This window comes from Lactuca saligna, chromosome 1 (genome assembly GCF_052625555.1).
Source record: "Lactuca saligna cultivar CGN05327 chromosome 1, ASM5262555v1, whole genome shotgun sequence".
In the NCBI taxonomy this organism is placed as follows: domain Eukaryota; kingdom Viridiplantae; phylum Streptophyta; class Magnoliopsida; order Asterales; family Asteraceae; genus Lactuca; species Lactuca saligna.
In genome coordinates this window covers 186,723,551-186,742,819 of record NC_136417.1, presented here as the reverse complement: position 1 = coordinate 186,742,819, position 19,269 = coordinate 186,723,551, and positions in this window count along the sequence as shown.

Here is a 19,269-nt window from a genome sequence, read left to right as displayed (position 1 = left end):
CCAACCATACATAATCAAACAACTCACTGGATGAAATCTTTTTCATATCTTCATCTCAAACCAAAATTATACAGAGAGATATAGTGATGATGTATTTAACACCAATTTCTTGTGATCTGAAAAAATAAAGAGGAACATCAAGATGAACAGATACCAAAAAAAACTTTAATTCCAAAAATCGTATTCAAATCTAACCCAAAATTAAAACCCACATCTTAGAAAAATGGACCACCAGAAAAACAATCCAATTTTTGTTTCCAAATTTGGTTTCTTGAATTAGGAACAATAGAAAACAGGGAGGTGGTGGTGGAGTTGAACTAAAGAGGGGGAGAGGTGGTCGGGGGCAGAGAGAGAGAGAGAGAGAGAGAGAGAGAGAGAGAGATGATGGGTATTTTTTAGTTTTAATTAACTAAAAATATCAAACATAAATAATAAAATAATAGAAAAAACAAATCTAAGGGGTATAATGGTCTTTTTAAGTTGATAGGGACCAAAACCAATAAAAAGATCCAATTTTGGACCAATGGTGCACCAACATTTCGTTTTGGATCAAAAGCACATAAATTCGACAAACACAGGGACTATTTTTGCAATTTTGTCTTTTGCCATCCTCCGTCTTCTCCAGTTATATGACTAATTTGCCCTTGTGTGTTATCTTGTTATTATTTACTTATTATCTAGAGTAAATTACACGAATGGTCCCTATGGTTTAGGGTAATTTGCGCGTTTGGTCCCTAACTTATTTTGTTAACTCGGAAGGTCCCTACTGTTTGTTTTTGTTACGCGTTTGGTCCCTGTCTTACATAAAAAATCTATTTTCCCTTTATTATTTAATTTATTTAAATAAACACACCCCTAATCTTACCCTTATCACCTTACCTTACGTACCTCATCATTTTTTCCTATTTAAATAATAGTCTTTTTAGGTATGACAAGGACCAAGCGTGTAACAAAAATAAACAATAGGGACCAAACACGTAATAAAAACAATCAGTAGGGACCTTCCGAGTTAAAAAAATAAGTTAGGGACCAAACGCGCAAATTACCTCAAACCATAGGGACCATTCATGTAATTTACTCTATTATCTAATAACCGGTAAAAAACTCTTCCAGTCGGTTTTTCATAGTAAAACTATCACCCGAATACTCTATGGTTAATTTTTGTTAAATAATCACTCCTCCTAAAAAGTTAATCTAACACTATGTTGCTACTTGGTTTTTTTTTTCTGTAAACAACAAACTAACTAATCTAGTCTTAAATAACCACCTACGTCTCTACAAGACTTGAACTCATGACCTCTTATATGAAAGGGTCACTCCTTACCCTAGGACATTGGCCATTTGGTTGTTATGTGGTTCCTTGGATGCATGTATGGCTACCTATCTGTGGGCTTCTTCCAATGAGCAATCACGAAAACATGCGACATGATGTTGAAAAATCTAGTTTAGAAAGTCATATTAAGGGTGGACCCTCGGTATTGTTCATCGATATCTAAGCTAGAAGTCATATTTAGGGCATGGATATTGGATATGATAGAATTGTGAAGAGTTTGCTTACCTTCTTTGGATTAGGCAGAACATTTATTTATAGTTGGGGCTTGGACTAGTCAATGGTCTCTTCTTATGGGTTTTACGTTGGTCCTTAGGTTGTAAGGGTAAGAATTTTTATATTAAAATAGTTTTGTTTTTTTCTGTGTTTCCTGGGGATGCTTCATAGGGTGTGTACGGGAGTAGGGTGATGCCTTCCATACATGTTTGGTATCTGTAAGACTGTACGTCCAAGAAATACCGAGAAAAAATTTCATTTTTAAAAAAATAAGTTAAAGCCATTCATTCATTGTTCCAAAAGATTATCAGAGTCAAAGTATTCTCAAAACATTAGAGTAATTTGTAAACATTCAGTGCAGAATAAAACTTCAGGGGATGCAGTGCGATCAATTCGAGACCCTTCCTTTTGAAAACTAAGTATATGAAACCATAAATATAAACCGTAAGCACAAAGCTTAGTGAGTTTCCCCAAAATGCCGAATACAATACACATATACATATAACATCACGTGGTTGTGTCAGGTCCGTATTAACCCCATATGACATCATGTAGTTGTGTTGGGTCCATATCAACCCATATGACAACAAGTAGTTGTGTCGGGTCCGTATCAACCTCGAGTCCATAATGACTCTATATAACAACACATACCTATGTCGGAACCGTATCAACCCCATATACATAAAACATACAGTCATATCAGCAAGAGTCACAAAGACGACATGGACATACAAGCATATCAGTAAGTGTCACAAAGACCGCTACTATCCTACAACATAATCCAGTGGGTCGGTATTGGTGCTTTCGACCCACAAGCACAATGAGGAGACTCACCTTAATCCGAGATCAACCAAAACATACACGCGTTGATGCTATCAGGTTCCTCACACTGAACACATCCAAATTGTCCTTAATTAATATTTAGGACAATTTCCCATAACTCAAGGTCGAATTCATATATCCTCATAACAATTGGTAAAAGACTATTTTACCCTTCTTATACTTGGCCCAACAAAGAAAGACCCAATAATAGACCAAAAGCTATTCAGGTGTGTACGCCCAATGTACCACCCTGGTACGCCCAATGTATGACACTGAAGCCCAAAATCATCTCCAAACCTATTAATGCCTTAAGACAACATGCATAACTTCCAGATCTGATTCTTATGGGACGTCCCAAGTCATAAAGTCCCTGACTGTATGACTTTGCATGGCTTAATGGCGCCCAAACCAAAGCCCTGAATCTCTAACTTCAACAAAAGACCACTAAATCATGCATGGAAGGATAGAAGGACCAAGATCACATTTTTATGGTTCCTAATAACTTTATAATGGATAAAGTTTCCAACTTTATCCATTAGAATGGTCCAAACAACCAAAATATAGACTTCCAGTCTCAAAGGGACCAAAAGTGCATGTTTTTCAGCTTAATACATTATGTCCAAGTCTCCAACCTTCAGATCTGAATCAATATGATGTTTAGATGGATAAAGTATCCAATTTTATCCATAACAATGTCACAAACTTTCAAGATTTAAAATTTATGCATTAAAGTGACCAAAAGCTCATAATACCCAAGAGTAGTTAGATCTATCAAATGCATCATCAAGATTCAAACTTTATACTTGTAGAAGCGAGATCAATGTGAACAAAGTCTGGATCTACAAGCTACAATGCAATCAAAACATCTCCAATGAGCTCCTTATTCTCCAAGATGCACCAAGAACACTCCAAAAGTACTTAAAACACCTTCTTTTTTCTCACAAGGCTCAAACTAGGGTTAGGGTTTCAATGGAGGGTGTTGGAGAGGTCAAGGCTGAAAATGGAATCGGTTTGGGGAAGTTAAGGAGCTTAAACCATGAAAATAAGGTTTGGGCACTAATCGTGTATGCCCATCGTACTCCAGGTACGCCCAACATACTCCATGAATTCCTAGTATGACCAGCGTACTCCAGGTATGCCTAGTACGCCCAACGTACTCCAGGTATGCCTAGCTTACTCGACTAAGCCCCAAAACCTTCCTAACTTCAAACGGTCATAACTTCTTCGTTCCAACTCCGTTTTCGACGATCTTTATATCAATGGAAAGGTATTGAAAAGCTCTACAACCCTATCTAATTACTTTTAAATCAAAGCACACCGAACTAAAATCCTTAATTCATACCAAACTCATGCATCACATAATCTATGTTACCCACATCTAAATGGGTCTAAACCCTATTACCTTGAAGCCCAAGGTCTTTACTTGATCCATTTATTGTCCACAATCCCGAAATAAGAAACTTATCGAAACAAGATGTTACAAATATTCCCCAATTAAATTAGATTTCGTCCTCGAAATCATTCATTACTACTTCCTGTGACACACTAGTCGATCATGCCTGAACTTCCCGAATTCCGTTAAGAATGAAGATTCATCCATACCGAAAACCGTCTCCCAAACCTGCCATCCAAACCCCATTTTCACATAAATCACTTATCCTTATGGAAGAACGAACCTTAACACTCTACCCTCGGTCAATGAAAGAAACCCAACTGCTTTTCCTAACAAATGAAACAACTACCCTACTTTTCTTAATTGGAAGACCTTAAATCACCGTGACAACCACTCAAAGCAGGAAACTTCTCGAAAACTAGAACCCATCAATTTAAACCCCATAAATTATTCACTAGGACTATTTATAATTCATTCATTGTACCCTCCCCTAGTCCTTGACTAGGAACACCACTCAACCATGCAGAAGGAAAACTCAAAATATATTGATCTCGAATATCACCAAATTCCAAATTCTGGAAATTGTGCCTAACAACCTTAAATATAAACTTGACTTCCTGACATGTCATCGCCAACTCGTTGATCCCACGAGCATGATGATGGTCAATCTAAGAATTCTCACATTGCATCTAAATCCCTTATCAACTCAAGTGTACCTTTGCCTGACAAATCACTCGAGACCTCCATAAATAACTTCATGACTCGAGATTCCATAACTGATATCTAACATTGGTAGCAAAACTCCTGATAAACACCCCGCACGAGACCTCTTATGCACAACTATTACTCCCAACTGCCCATATGATCCAAATCAGCTGGCCACTAAGTCTTTTGACTCCCACCATGCACTAACACCCAAATATGCCAAGAAAACTAACGATTTGAGACCTACGAGTCTTAATCAAAAGACTATCGGGTCCTACCCATATGAATAATACAACCACTGGTTTCACAATACATTATGACACCTGCTAACCATTAAACAATAAGCTCACTGTACTATGTTGATCTTGTCGTCATCCCATCAATGGCCTAAACACTCACGAACAACGCCATAAAGGCCTAAAGATACCCAACCATCATTCCACTGACTTTCAGGAACCCAATCAACATCCTTCTCAATGCTAACTGAACACAACATGGGCCATACCTTTCTATCATGCACAATTCATTTCATAGCACATGCTGATACTAAAGTAAAACCAAGCGAAAACATGGTCGCCCACAACCAAAGAATGAGATAGACGGTCATACTCTTGTTCCAATTCGAAGGATATAACCCAAAGAATAACCATGCCAATAATAGTAACCAAGCGGTCTCATGTTCTCTTACTCAATTCACTTGTACTCCTCATAACCATAATCGAGGCACTACCACAATGTACACCCCCAAGGGAAGACACATAATCAACCCTGGATCTACTGCATTCTCTCATCCTCACAACCTTACCCAAAGGGTAAGGTACCAACAGATTTAACAAAATGACAAACCTCAACCGTTAACAGGAACATCCTCATGAATTATCGATACGAGATCCCCTACCTCGATTGAATTTGAACAGATCCCACCTATACGCATAGCTCGAGAAAACTTCCAAGGTGATCTATAAATGCTACCAAAACTTTAGTCATATCAATCCCACTACAAATGCCAAAATTAGATTCTACATAAATCAAAGTCACACCTGGAAAGTTGATCAAAACTGCCCTAACATCCGATCTTCCAATAACCAAGGACAATTGCCAAACTTGAGTCTGCTATAAACAAAAATTCCACACCACAATTGAGGGTAAACATACTCAACAACCAAAGAAAATATAAAATATACGGAACTTGACGATAGGTTAACGCATCCATTGAACTTCAACTGATACAACTCGAAACTTTTGAAGAACCTCCATTTTTGACGATGAACGAAATGACCAGCTGTAACATCTAAGATTTTTCAAGTTTAGTTTTGAACCCTTGAGTTTTGAGTTGGTTTCATATTGTCACACCCCTGAACCAGAACGGCGGAAACATCCGGGGGTTGGGTGACTTCATCTTGTAATATCATCACAGTGTAAATAATTGAATCAAGACAACATCATCATCATACATACATACAATAATACAACCGTCATTGTTTACATCAGTGTGTTGGATTACAAATTACATTCCAAAATAATAAGTGTATGATGATAACAAAAAATACAACAAACTCCATGTGTTCTTTGTGACCAACGAGCTTAACGATTTCCTGAGAATATAAGTTATTTTGAAAATGGTCAACATATGTAATGTTGTGAGTTCATAAACATGTTTGTATGAAAAGTTTTGTATCACTTGGTAAACACCAGAAAATCCGATATTTTCTATAAAAATGGTTTGAAAGTTTTGTGTCAAATCTTGTATTAAAGCATGTGTGTTTCTGTTTTTGAAAATGTATAAAGAGAGTATTCCAGGAAAATCCTATATTTTATGTTGTAAGTAGAAGGTAATGTATAATGTAAGTTTCCCAGAAAATCCGATATTTTCTACTTGTAAAAGTGTTGTAGTCTTAAACCCTAAGACCGTAAAATAGTGTTTGTATAGATCGTAACTGCAGAAATGTATATGTATTCCGTAAATTTTACAATGGAGTTAATTTTTATGTGAGTCGTTATAACCATGCTTAATATGACTGATCTGCCTGTCATGACGTTTTTCTGGCGTCGCTTGTTTAAGTTAAGACATTTTTCACCACAAAGTGGCCTAGTCTAGTTGTAGTGAACAACTCAGGTGCAGGGCTATCAACCATGTATAGATCTATACACAAACTCTCGCTCTCTCTCTCTCCAGGAGACTCTGGTTATAACTACAGGACTGAAGGTTATGCACCAGGTAGGTATGAATGAAAGAACGTCTCACAAGAACCTTAACTATGTGCGAATATTGTAACACACTATTTAATGTTTTAAATAATGTTTATGTGTATGTATTTAGGTTATACATACATGAATGAATGAGGCTCAATAAGCATGATATGAGTATACAAGGTCCGTCGAGCATATAGATGGGTTAACAAGGCCCAATAAACATGTAAGGAGTATACATGACCTATCAAGCATGTAAATGGGTCACTAAGGCCCAATAACATATAATGAAAGTATCAGGCCCAATAAGCATCTAAATGGGTCATTAAGGCCTAATAAACATGTAATAAATGTATCAGGCCCAATAAACATGTAAATGGACCACAAAGGCCCAATAACATGAAAATGAGTAAACAAGGCCCCCAAAAAGTGAGAACGACGTAATTAGTCCGTTTGCTATTATATTGGTTGTTTTAGCTCAGTTATTTACCAAAATGACATAAAATGCCCACTTTTTGTAAAAATGACAATCTTGGCCCATTATGCCGAAAATTTACAATTAAGGCACACTTTTGGTAAAAATGACACTTTAGGCCCATTAAGACCAAAAGTTTACTTTTAAGGGCTTATTTTGTATAAAATCACATTTTCAACCTACTTTTGATAGAAATAACATTTTTTGCCCAAATTTTATGGAAATGCCATTTTCAGCCCATTTAATCGAAAATTAACATTTTTGGCCAATGTTTGTTTAAAATACCAATTTAATCCTTAAAAAGTCAAATAATACCTTTTTAGGCCCATGAAACTGTGAGTTTCTAAATAAGACCCATTTTTGTGAATACTAACAAATTTAGCCCATTAAAACCGTGAAGGCCCAAATAGAAGCCCATTTTGTGAAAATTAACACTTTTGGCCCCTTTAAAACCATGGATATCATAAAGATTCATTTTTATCTAAAAATGATTCTTTTGGTCCTCTCCAAAACCGTGAGTTAACATAAAGACCTCGGTGTTTGTTTATTTATCAAAAATGTCCCCTTATGCGGTTTTATTTAGTTTTCAAATACCCTTAGCATGTTTAATCCTTTCAACTTCATAGTAAGTCACATAAGATGGTTTAATTTACAACCATCACCAAGTTTAGTAGATACTTTAATTTTGTGAAGATTTAGCATGTTTTCATAACATAAACACAACATATAACATGAAAACACACATATACATGCATAAATACATAGATATAACACAAAAGCAACTTGTATCCTCCCCTAAAACATAGTAAAAACTGAAAACAAGGGGGTATGAACTCACATTGATGATGAATTCGGTTTTTAAAGAGAAGATTGAAGGAGATTTCAGCCTAGAAGCTCCTTTGAGAAGATCTTCGAAAACAAGATGATTCTAGGAGCATAAACACGAGATCAATGATGTTTTGAAGGAAGATCTTAGCATAATATGGATTTATTTAACTTAAGTGTGAAGTAGCTTACCTAGTATGATGAACTTTGATGACAACTTCTTGGAACACCCACTAACTCACGGATTTTAGAAGGAAGTGGAGGAATTCTTGAAGGTTTGGAAGTGGAATGAATTTTAAATGATTTTGGTGAAGGAAGAAATGGCCTTAGGCCGAGAATCTTAAGGAGGAAAGGAGGAAGATTAGTTGGGCATTACATGGAGGGTTAAGGGATTTAACTTAGAAATATAGGATGTAACTAGCATGGATAACCTCTAGATAACAAAGAGGTGTCAAGATTTTAATTTAAACAAACTTTTTTTATACAAACCGAGAATGGGAGGAAGGAGAAAGAAATAATTCATTTTTGGGCTTGAACTTGGTTCGTGACCGAGAAACTTTAGGCCCAATGAGGTTTTTGGTGTTAAAGGCCCAAATTTTATAGACCTCAGCCCATTAGACAACTTATGGAGGGTTGCCACCAATATAGCTTTTTAAGATCCAGATAAATCTTATCTGAACCTAGGTGGACGGAATATCGAGTGTTGTGTGCTTCGGCCATGACCAAGTCTCTGAAGCCACCGTGTTTTGGTGTCCAGATCCGGTCCATGATATAAGGCTCCACCACCCTTGACTTCCAAGTTCACCCGCCACATTTTCGAGTTTCAAAGCTTCAATTTGAGCCTTTTTGATTTTCATGGACAGGTGCGAATGGATAATCATGGTCAATGATTTGACTCTTCGACCAGAATATTCTTTCCGACTTAGGGCGTCGGCTACTATGTTGGCTTTACCCGGATGATAACGAATTTCGCATTCGTAGTCATTGAGTAGCTCGACCCATCATCGTTGTCTCATGTTGAGCTCCTTCTGGTCGAATATGTGTTGTAAGATTTTGTGTTATGTAAATATAGTGCTCTTTGTACCATACAGATAATGTCTCCAGATCTTCAGAGCAAACACAACTGCTCCTAGCTCAAGATTGTGTGTGGTGTAGTTTACCTCGTGCGTCTTCAGTTATATTGAGGCATAGGCGATGACCTTACCTCGTTGCATCAGAACATAGCCGAGCCCCTGGTTGGATGCATCACAATATACTACGAAGTCTTCTATCCCTTCGGGGAGGGATAGTATCGGTGCAGTGCATAAGGCTCGCTTCAGCGTTTGAAATGCTTTTTCTTGCTTCTCTTCCCAGTCAAAGGCCACACCTTTCTGGGTCAATGTTGTAATAGGTTTCACAATTCGTGAGATGTTCTATATGAATCTGTGATAGTAGCCAGTGAGGCCTAGAAATTGACGAATTTCTGTAGGCGTCTTCGGTGCTGACCACTTCTCAATGGATTTAATTTTGGAAGGATCCACGTGGATTCCTTCTTCGCTAACCAGGTGTCCTAAGAATTCGACTCTTCGGATCCAAAATTCGCATTTAGAGAAATTCGCGTAGAGCTTCTCTGTTCATAGGGTTCCTAAGACCTGTTGCAGATGATCACTATGCTCCTCTTTACTTTGAGAGTAGATAAGTATGTCATCGATGAAGACGATGGCGAACTGATCCAAGTAAGGATGACATACCCTCTTCATTAAGTCCATGAATACCGCAGGCGCATTAGTCAATCCTAATGGAATCACTACAAAATCATAGTGTCCGTAACAAGTTTGGAAGGCTGTCTTGGGGACATACTCCTCCAACACTCGTAACTGGTGATACCCGGATCTCAGATCAATCTTTGAAAAGTAATTCTCCCCTTACAGTTGGTCGAACAAATCGTCTATGTGAGGTAGAGGGTAACAATTTTTTACCGTAAGCTTGTTGAGTTCTCTGTAGTTGATGCACATACGAAATGATTCGTCTTTCTTCTTGAGAAACAAGATTGGTGCTTCCCAGGGTGAGAAGCTTAGTCTAATAAATCCCTTGCTAAGCATTTCGTTAAGTTGACCAGATAGTTCCTGCATCTCTAATGGTGCTAGACGATAGGGCGATTTCGCTACGGGGGTAGCTCTTGGTACTAAGTCGATTCTGAACTTGACTTGTCGTTGCGGAGGTAATCCTGGTAGTTCTTCTAGAAAGATGTCAAGAAATTCGCGTACTTCCGAGCTTGAATACTTGAGATGATAAGAAGGCTCGTGTCGGGTTTGTCGCTGTAGATAATAAGAGTTTTGCTAGACGAAAGGTTAAGACGAACAACTTTCTCGTAACACATGATGTCGGCGTGATGTAGACTTAACCAATCCATGCTGATAATTACGTTGAAACTTTTAATTGAGATCGGTATGAGGTCGATTGGAAATGAATGGCTATCTAGAGTTAGAGTACATCCTATGTATATACTGCTAGTGCTCTCAGTCTTTCTGTTAGCCATTTCTACAGTGAACGGTTCTTTAAGTGTTCGTGATTTTTGCTTAAGCAAGTGACAAATTTTTTGGTTCACGAAACTCCTCTTCGCTCCACTATCAAACAGTATGCATGCATAAGAGTTATCAAGGAGAAACGTACCAGTGACCACCGTAGGGTCGGCAACTGCTTCCTTGTAGCCTATAGCCAAAAATCTTCCCACTCCACTAGCATTCCTTGCCTTAAGGCAGTTCCTTTTGTAGTGGCCCACCTCGCCACATCCGTAGCAAGACTGGTCCACACCAGCTCTGGGGACTTGGTTGATTGGCCTTGCTGGAGCTTTGTAGAAACGGGCAGTGTGCCCCTTCCCGTTGTAGTTAGAGCACTGCATTTCCCGGCAAGGTCTAGTGTGGTGGAAGTTGCATTTGTTGCACTTTGGCAAGCTTCCAGCGTACTACTTTACCGGAGTAGTAGCGACAGGTGCTATTGCAGTATGAACCGCCACGACCTGCTGCTTTTTGGTAGCTTTTTGCTTCTTCTTATCATCCCAGAACTTCCGCTTGTTATCAGCGGCTTTGGAGGGTTCTGAAAGGACTAGGGTTGTTGTTGTTGACGGGGTACGTACCCCATGGTCAATGAGTTGTTATGCCAATCGCTTGGCACTATCGAAGGTAGTGGGGTTTAAAGCCAGTACATTCCCCTAAAATGGAGGCACCAACCCCAAATATACCCCTCCACCTTCTTTTCTTCAGAAGGGACCATTCACGGACATAGTGCTACCAGATCGTTGAATCTGGCAGTGTAGGATACTATGTCGGAGCCCTTCATGGTTAGGCTCCAGATCTCCTGCTCCAACTTTTGAACTTCTCCCTAGGGGCAATATTCTTTGATCATGAGCTCCTTAAGAGCTTCTTAACCTATAGCATTTGCCACTATAAGGTATAGTGACTTGACATGGCTATTCCACCATGTCAGAGCTCGGTCTGCGAAGGTGCAGGCAGCAAATTTTACTTTTCTCCCTTCCGGACAGGAACAAATCTCAAAGATCGATTCCATCTTCTCGAACCATTGCGAGAGGGAAATGATTCCGCTAGTCCCATTGAAGGACCTGGGCTTGCAGCTGGTGAAGTCCTTGTACGAGCACTCTCTAAAGCACACTGGAACTTCGACAACAGTGGGAGGCACATAAGTTTCACTCCCACTAGTACTGGTTGATGTGAATTGTGCTAAATCTGCCGTAACGGCCGCATTTACCGCAGCTTGGATAGCCGCCAGATTATATTGCGGAGGAGGTGGTGGTGGTGTTGAAGTTGCTAGAGGATTACGCCTTGTCACTCTCTAAGGAGGCATTGCTTAACTGAAAGTTTACAAGGATTGATGATGATAGTAAGAATTAATTGTAAGTATAGTGAGAGTGATCCATGGGCTAAATCTTCGTAGTCCAACAATTGAATGAGTGTATGTTTGAAATAGAGACACAATAGTAGAGCAGGGAAACACAAGAGCAAAGATTCTCCAACAGATTAGCTAACTGTCAATATTACTGGTATTATTGATGTAACAAGTTCGGGATAATGACCTAACAGAAGGTCTTACATCAAACCATAAGGGAAAATGTTGACAGCTTGGAAGTCTAGTTATAGTGTTCGAAAGATAAGGAATATTTTATAGAACACTGCTACTTAGAGCATAAATAAGAAAGTCTATTCCTTAACCCAAAAGAAAGAATGAGTCAGACATCTTCTACCGACGACGGGTACTCCTCGGGCAAACCCTCAGATCTTCCAATTGACGAACTATGTCTTGAAGATGTCGCTCATGAGCTCTCTGCCGCACTCGAAGCTCTATAACTTTAGCTTGGGATGCAGCTAGTTCCTGCTGCAGAGCCTCATTGGCTCTCCTAGTCCTTTCCACAACTTCTTTAAGATGGATTATTCGGATCGTGTTAACACCTGAATTGGCGTTAATTAGCATGACTTGGTTGATAGCTGCCCGACCTTGTTCAACATTCCGAGAAATCCTACGGACCATGATGGGTAAAGGTTGATCTTGTTCATGACTCCAACGATTCAAGTTTGTCGCCCACAAGGGTGTGGTGCCTTGAAATGCTGGTTGGGGATTGAGATTTGGGATTTGAGCCTCTTGAGGTAGGTTGTTGAATTCTGGCTCAGTGTCAGAACCATCCGAAAATCCTTCTGCGAGGTGATCATTCAAATAAATTGGTTGATCCTTTTTTGGCTCTGCTTTAAGCTATCCAACATTGCCTTCGTTTGGGAAGTATGGGTCGCCAGGAGGATGGAATCCAGCTGTCACACCCCAAAACCAAGAACGGTGGAAACGTTCTGGGGCGGAGGACGTCATGTAAAGTATCACAACACAGTAAATGTAAATAAGCAAACAACATCATCCATTGCATTAAATATATAATTTTAATACAAGCGTGTTCTGTACAGTTTTAGACACCAAAAATATAATGTGAATCAAAATAATATGAGGAGTCTTGAATGCCTTCCATCTTCTCAAAAGCTGGCATCGGTACCTGTCTACTGATGACCTGAGAATAGAAGTTATTTTGAAAGAGTTTATCAGCATTAAGCTGGTGAATTCATAAGTGTTTTAGTGTCGGTGTTTGTTATTAAAAACGTTTGAACCTGTCGCAAGTATAAGTTGTAAAATGTATGTAAGTGTTTGTAAAAGTTTGAATCTCTAAGAAAAACCTATATTTTCTATTAAAGTAGCCTTCTACCCAGGGCTTAACTGTTTTGTATGCTCGTTTGATGTAAAAGTGTGTAATTTCCCAAGTGTAACTATCTTTTAACAAAATATAGTTTGTACATTAAAGTTTAAGTGAGGTTATCACTAAAAATGTAATGGGTAAATCATTGTAGTACTGTAGTTTTGTATTATAGGAACTACTGCTGTACTAACTACCTTAAACCGGATTTATATTAAGGTATAATGTGATAATTGCACCATACTATCGACTGATAACAACGACATAAAGAACGGTCGTAATAACGGAATGACATTTGGCACCCGCAGACTTGCAGGTCCGGCTGTAGCTAGCAGCAAGGTGTAGGATAGTCAATCCAGTATAGATCTATACGCAAACTCAACGCTCTCCCTCCAAGAGAATTCTGGCTACAACTCGGGCCATGACATTTAAGGCATGCTCCGATACAGTGGATCACAATTGTTATCGTATTCTTGTATATGTAATGAAATGTTTATCGTTCTAGTATAGTTGTATATGTTCTCATAGTATAGTTGTATATATTCTCTTCCTAGTATAGCCTCATCAATGAACTGACTCATTGATCTAGCAGTTGTAACTGTGTTACCCCGATGGTAACTTACTAATGGTGGGTCTAGTACATATGAATATGGAAGTACTTTTATGTCTATATATGTATATTTGATATATAATTAATATGGAAACGACCTTCGGATGGTCACCCGAAATTCCACCAGACCACATCCAAATCGAGGAAAAGGAAATAGGGCAGGTGGCTTTCCTAAGCCCTTTAAACATTATTTATACATCTATACATATATGGGCATGCAATTTATAAGTAGTAAAACAAAGTTTAAATAAAAGCATTTGATAAGTAAAAGAGTTTGTAAAACATTTTTAAGTAAAACAGTTTGAACAGTGATAAAATCATTGGTTTCCTAGTTATTAATCACATGTGATTAATGCAATCACATGTGATTGAAGCAATAACTATAAGTATTTAACTTGTATTCCCCCCATAAAGTAGTTAAACATTTAAAATTATTTCAAAGGTTGATTTAAGGGGTATGAACTCACTTGAAAGTTTTAAGATAGCGAGATGGAAAACCGGGCAGAGTTTCGTCTTGGGAAACGGATTTTTTTTTCTCGGGATTCTTGGGAGTAAAATCGACCCTCGGGACTTGAGCAAAAAGATCAGAGCTTCGGGTTTGAACGGGCACAGAAATCGAGGCAAGATCGTGAGAGAAAGAGAGAGAATGAGCAAAATTTTCGGAAAGCCTCGCATCCCTTTTATAGGGGTGCTGAACCGCCTCATTACGCTGGGCGTACGGGGGTACGCAGCGCGTACTGGGGCGTCATCGCTTACGTACTTCGGATGGGACGGGTCGGATGGGGTGGGTCGGATGGGACGGGTCGGTAGCTTCGCATAGGGCGACGTGGACGATCCGAGGCCCTTGATTCGAGTACGCGGGGCGTACGAGGGTACGCAGGGCGTACTCCGGTCCTATCTGCTGACTCCCCTTCGGATTTTACCAAGAATTTATATTTAAATTTATATTTATTTTAAATAAACTTCTAAAATTCATATCTCCTTCATACGAACTCCATTTTTGACGTTCTTTATATCCACGCGTAGGTGAGACTACACTCTACAATTTTCGTTTAGACTCCATTGGAAAATTCCGAAATTATTTTTATTATTTATTTATTAAAATGACATGATTAAGGAATTTCTTAAAAAATTCATAACTTCTTTATCTGACGTCGGTTTTTGCTAGACTTTTTACCGCTGAACCACCATTGACGAGACCTTCAATTCTCGTTGAGGTCATTCCGGCCAAAAGTCGCTCGATCTCCGATTCGAGTTTTTAGTTGTCTGTTGCTAAGCCAAACTTGGAAAAATCATAACTTCAATATACGAAGTCGGATTTGGGCGTTCTTTTTACGTATGATCATGGTTTAATGACATTTAAACATAGAAGAATTTAAATAGAAACTTTTTGGACATTTTATTATCAAAGTTAACTTTATTAACTCAAAAGTGGTTACAATACTTGACTTTTTAGGTCACTACAAAGAGTTGAAATATCGGGTTGTAACAATCCAGCCATGATATCTACTCAAGAAAAGGGGAATAAGAATCTAATATAAATACACATACTACTTTAGATAATTATAAGATGATCCTTACCAGTTACTTCAATACTTGCATAGTGCATACCAATGATATGAAATCCAAACAGGATAGACCTTCGAATAAGTAACCCTAACTCCAAATCCACAACCAAACAAGGAACATGAAGTAAAGCAAAGATCACCGATTTTAAGTCTATGACACTTTAATCACATATAACGTAAGCGTACCCACAACTATTGACCTACTAGTAAAGACCTTTTTAGTTCTCAAATAAGTAAATATAGTAACACAAAATACTCCTATAGTATTTTAGGTTTATGTTCTATTCTAATGTTCTCATTGTAGTAGTGTTGGTAAGTTTTTAGACTTGTTGCAACTTCACAACCATTCTTGGGCATATGTTAATCACTTCTCAGATCAACATAGTTGATCAGACTATGTCATTCCTAGAACCGAGCATACATCCCCGAGTCTACTCGTGATATTCAACAATTGTAATACTTATGTTATGTCCTAGTGACACTGATTTTAGTATGAATGCAAGTATGTATACTTGGTTAAATATTTTATTATTTAAAAGTATAAACTCTTGGTTAGAGTATTTTAATCCCGTTGTGTTTATAGTTTGTATATCTTTTATGGGTTGATATACTCAATTAACTATAAACAGTGCTCTGATACCAATCCGTCACACCCCAAAACCGGAACGGCGGAAACGTTCTGGGGCGGAAGACGTCATGTACAATATCACAACTAAAGCATAATAGTAAACAAGCAACAGCATCATCCATTGCATTAATAATGTAATTTAATACAAGTGTGTTATGTATATTTTAAGACACCAAAAATATGAATCAAAATAAGAGACGAGTCTTGAACGTGCTCCATCTTCTCAAAACCTGGCATCGATACCTATCTACTGATGACCTGAGAATACAAGTTATTTTGAAAGAGTTTATCAGCTTTAAAGCTGGTGAGTTCATAAGCATTTTAGTGTCATTGTTTGTATGAAAATGTTTGTAAGTGTTTGATGTAAAGCTTTGTAGTAAATGTTTGTATCTCCTAGAAAATCCTATATTTTTTTTACTAAAAGTAGCCTTCTATCAAGGCATCAAATGTTTTGTATACTTGTTTCTTGTAAAAGTGTATTTTTCCCAAGTGTGACTATCATTAAAAAAATATAGTTTTTACATTACCGTTTATGTGAGAAGATCACAATGTGAATGAAATGGGAAAATAATAAAGTACTGTAGTGTTGTATTATAGTAACTACTATTGTACTAACTGTTGGATTAGTGTCTAAGTCCATAACTATTTTAGTATGTACTTGACCCGATGGTGCATGGTCCTTTTGGGTTGCCTTCACCAAAGCAACTTGATTGGAGAAATAAATAGAGAGAGAGGTTATTATGATTTATTAATATGTTATAAGAATAATATATTAAAGGAGAAATCATATTTGTTTAATTAATATTGGTCAATAATTAATTAGGAATTAATTTGTGATCAAGTGTAATTAATTAAACTAGAGGGGCTAAATTGTAATTATGTGATAGTTACAAAATAAGGTAAGGATTATCTTATTAATGGGTTGGACGAATCTAAGGTGATAAGGCCTTAGAATTTGACTAGGATAAGGGTTTCTAAGACTTATCTTATGGTTACTTGGTGGGCAAGCAACTAGATAAGGATAAGGACTAAAACCCTAATCTTTACACCTATATAAACCCCCTAAGGCTCATGAATTCGGGTATCCCCTCCTAAGAGGTCCTAGAGACGAATTCTTATACCTCTCCTCTCTATTTATAACTTCTCCATTTGCTCTTGGTGTTTGTAAGCCATTAGAGGAGTGACACTTGTGACTCTAAGCCTTCCAAAGTCAATACAAGGAGAATTGGGATTGTTATTGCTACATAACAATCAAGGTATGTTCTTAAACCCATTTATATGTTAATATCGATTTCATATACTAGAATTAGGGTTTATAGTCTTGGATTCAAAGCATGTGCAATAGAGAAACTTAGATCCAAGCTTTAGGGTTTGCATGAGCACATAGGATGTTATTATGACCAAAACCCATTAGTGGTATAAAATCCTAGCTTAGTTTCAATTGTATTGATGCATTACATGTTCAAAAAATTCATTTTTTGGTGTTTTGGAGGCTGGACTCGCCGAGTCCATGCAGACTCGACGAGTCCAAGCCTGATTCGACGAGTCAACTCGTCAGAAGGAGGGAATCTCGGGTTTTCTTGTTGTTTTTGCTTATGGATAGTTACCTTATCATGTTAGATCAATATTAATCCGATTATATGATATATTTGACTATAATTTTGATCTAATTGAAGATATTTATTTATTAATAAGATAATTGTTTCCTTATGTGATAATTGATTAATTATTTTGAGTAAATTGATAAATTGTTTTGCAAGAAATCATTAAATAAATCAAATATGGATAATTATGTGATTAAATGTTAATTTGAATTATTTGTTATTTGATCCTTGTTGTTATGAAAAGTTTCATATTTCCCCCCTTAGGTTTTATAGTTTAAATTTGAACCCAAAAGTTTTGTAGTTTTGAAATTTAAATAGTTGAAACCCTTGTTGGATAAGGTGTCTAAGTCCATAACTATTTCTGGTATGTACTTGACCCAACCCGGCATGGTCCATTTGGGTTGCATGGCACCGTGCAATTCGATAGACTAAATGAGAGAAATAACACTTGGAGATTATTAATATATTATAAGTTCTAATATATTAATAATATTATTTGATTAGTTTGATCAAGAATTAATTTAGAATTAATTATGTGATCAAAAGATAACTAATTAAATATATGGGTTGATTATGTAAATCATCCACATCTTGTATAGTGGGCTAAGAGGCTCCATGGATTATCAAGTTGGGTTCCACCCATAGGATGCTCCATGGGAGTTACAAACCCATGGGTCATGGAAATGAAGAGTCATGACACATTAGGGTTTAACCCTAGATGTGTCAACACTATATAAGAAACATGTTCTCCACCTAAAATCGGCTACACTAAGAAACAAGAGGGCTTGGCCGATTTTTGAGAAGTGTGTGTTCTCTCATAAGTTCTTCCAAGAGCATTTGGTGTTGTGTGAAGCATTTGAGGCATCACACTTGGGGTGCTAGGCTCACAAGGTTTCAAGGAACACAAACAACAACAAGGTAAGTTATTCTATCTATACTTTAAGTTAAAATTGTTCCCCATGTATGCTAGATAGGAATATAACCATGGAATTCAACTTTGCATGATAATTAGACAAACATAGATCCAAGGTTATTAGGGTTGCATGTACACTTAGGAAGTGTTAGAATGCTCAAAACCCATCAGTGGTATCAGAGCCTAGGCTTGTTTGTTTTTTTATTTATGCTTAAAAGTTGAAAAAAGTCGAAAATCTTGCTGTCTACGAATGGAATCGTTGAGTCCATAAGAGGGACTCGTCGAGTTCATGTGTATCTTCAACCAACTCGGTGAGTAAGTTCATGCACTCGGCGAGTAGGGTCGACTGATTGCAGAATTTCGATTTAGTTGCTGGAAATGAATTAGAAACATTACCCTAAACTTTTTGGTACTTGAAAAACTTGTTTTAGATGGTGTAATGTCTTTGATAATTCATTTACAACAACTAGTTATCAAAATTACAAAGTTTTAAGTGTAATTTTTGATTTATGAATAAGTTCATATTCATGTTCTTGTTCTTATGATGTTTTAGATGATCATAGGAATTATTTGTAACCTATGTGGTAGATTAATTCTTGATCATAATGTGTTTTAATGGAGTCCATAACTTGTCCTCAAGTTATGGAAAACCAAGAGTCACACTTGAATTAAAACCATTAAAACAAACACAAGAGTTAGAAAAAATGAAGAGTCTTCATTTTATTACTCTATTAAACTCATAAGTTACAAGAAATGAAAAGTTTTG